Source organism: Propithecus coquereli, unplaced genomic scaffold, assembly GCF_000956105.1.
Source record: "Propithecus coquereli isolate 6110/MARCELLA unplaced genomic scaffold, Pcoq_1.0 Scaffold199, whole genome shotgun sequence".
NCBI classification, from domain to species: Eukaryota; Metazoa; Chordata; class Mammalia; order Primates; family Indriidae; genus Propithecus; species Propithecus coquereli.
In genome coordinates this window covers 84941-87572 of record NW_012144855.1, presented here as the reverse complement: position 1 = coordinate 87572, position 2632 = coordinate 84941, and positions in this window count along the sequence as shown.

Sequence of the window (2632 nt, the reverse complement as noted above, 5' to 3'; positions counted from 1 at the left end):
CATGTGATTTTTTTATACAGGCATATAATACGAATTAATCAAATCAGGGTAATTGGGATATCCATCACCTCAGACATTTAACATTTCTTTGTGTTAGGAACATTCCAATTCTACTCTTTTACTTATTTTAAAGTATACCCTAACTCACTGTTGATTATAGTCACTTTGTTGTGCTATCAAATATTGTTCATTCTATCTAACTATCTAACTATATTTTTGCAGTTCTTAGCCATCTCCACTCTATGCCCCTCTCCCTACTACCCTTCCTAGCTTCTGGTAACCATCATTCTACTCTCTGTCTCCTTGAGATCGATTGTCTTTAATATTTAGCTCACACATATGAGTGAGAACATGCATAAGCTTGAAATTTTGAATCAGAAACAACTATGTTTGTTCTTCCAATAATTGTATGACTGACTTCTAGCCATTCATAAGTTATGAATCAAAATGAAAGAAGACAAAGTGTCAATAAACATTTTTTGTTTCTCTTTGGGGAAAGAAGTGTGGCCAGAAATAACACATTGATAAATTCAACATAAGCTTGAGAATAGCAATTTTTCTAGAGAGAGAGAGAAAAAAAAAGGACCCTGAAACTCTGCCACCCATATGTATTTTTTATTGAAATGTTTCTAGGCTGACTTGTTGACATAGCCCAAGAAACAAAGTGTCTTGTTTAGGAACATAGCCACAACACATGGTATCCAGATCTAACTCGGAACATCTAGGGTAGAATACCAGTAGTTTTAGAATATGATACCTGAAAAAATAAGGTGAAATAAAGTAAAATTTTTAAAAGTACTGATTTTTTTATTATTAAAGTTAGAAGTAAACAAATATAGGGGAGTCCTAACTGAAAATTTGCTAATGACATATTAGAAGGCATATTTAAGCCTTGTTGATTTAAAATTCCCTATCAACAAAATTGGAATAATATTGATGAAAAATATCCTATGAGCCAATTGTGGGAGACTTTAAATAGGTTCTTTATTTCCTTATGAATACTCTATAATTCAAAGAACTCTACAATAATTTTTTACTGACTTTTCTTTCTCAAATTTTATTTGAGATGGTTAAATTATATTACTAGGTGTAACATAAGATACTTTGCACGTATAATTACAGAATTATGCAAATCTTCCACCAGCATTAGTATTTTGAATAAGCACATATTTTGAAAGACTTCTACAAAAGTCTATATCATTGAAAGACTTCTACAAAATCTACAAATCTAGAATAGCTCTCTTGTGAGTGTGTGAATGTATGTAGGTGCATGTGTTAAATAATAAAGTAGTTAACATTTATATAAAATGCTTAGTGCCAGGCAACATACTAAGACCCATACATAGATTATTTAATGATCCCAGCAACTCAACAGAGGACACAAGATTTTTGGAGCATGAAGCTTATATAATTTGAGGGTGGGGGATCTTTTTAAAAAACTAATTAGGGCCAGCTGTGGTGGCTCACACCTGTAATCCCAGCATATTGGGAGGCCGAAGCAAGAGGATCGCTTAAACCCCGGAGTTCAAGACCAGCCTGGGCAACATGGCAAGATCTCATCTCTACAAAAAATTAACTGGGCATGGTGACATGCACCTGTAGCCCTAGCTACTTGGGAGGCTGAGGTGGGAGGATCCCTGGAGCCCAGGAGTTCGAGGCTGCAGTGAGCTATGTTCACCTCACTGCACTCCAGCCTGGGCAACAGAGTGAGACCCCGTCTCAAAAAATCAAAACAGGCAAGATAGTCAAATAGAAACCTCCAGCGATCATCCCTCCACACAAATACCAAATTAAACAACTATCCAAGCAAGCAAGCACCTTCAAAAGGACCAAAGATCTGATGAGTGATCATACTACCTGGTTTTAATACATCAAGGAAAAAGGCACTGGAGAGAGCAGAAAGATAACCTTGCTTTGTCTACGCCACTGCCCCCGACCCTGGTAATGCCACATAAGCACTCAGTGGAAAGAGAATCTGTGTGCCCAGGGGAGGGAGAGTGAAATGATTATGGGACTTTTCATTGAAACTCAGGGCTGCCCTGGCACAGGGGAACACAGCACAGGGCAGAATTCTGCTGGTGCCCACAGAGAGAGCATTTAGACCAGCCCAGCCAGAGGAAAATCCTCCACCCTGAAATCTAAGTTCCAGCTAGCCCCACCACCAACTGACAAAAAACAGCATGGGGCCTGGACTAAATTTGTAAGGCAGTCAGGCCACAAAGGCTGCAGTCCTTGGGCAATTCCTGCAGGGGAGCTGGCCCACAGCCATAGACTTGGGGTGCACATGACCCAGTGAAACACCAGCAGCAGTGGCCAAGCCTCTGTAACACATCACCCAACTCCAGGCAGTGCAGCCCAGGAAGAGTCTGAAAAAGAAATCAAGAAAAAAATCCCATTTACAATACCTACAAATAAAGTAAATACCTAGGAATAAACTTAACTAAAAAAATGAAAGATCTCTATAAAGAAAACTATAAAATATGATGAAAAAAACTGAAGAGGACACAAATAATGGAATAGTATGCCATGATCATGGATTGGAAGAATCAATATTGTTAAAATGTCCCTACTACCAAAAGCAATCTACAAATTTAATGTAATCCCTATCAAAATACCAATGACATTCTTCACA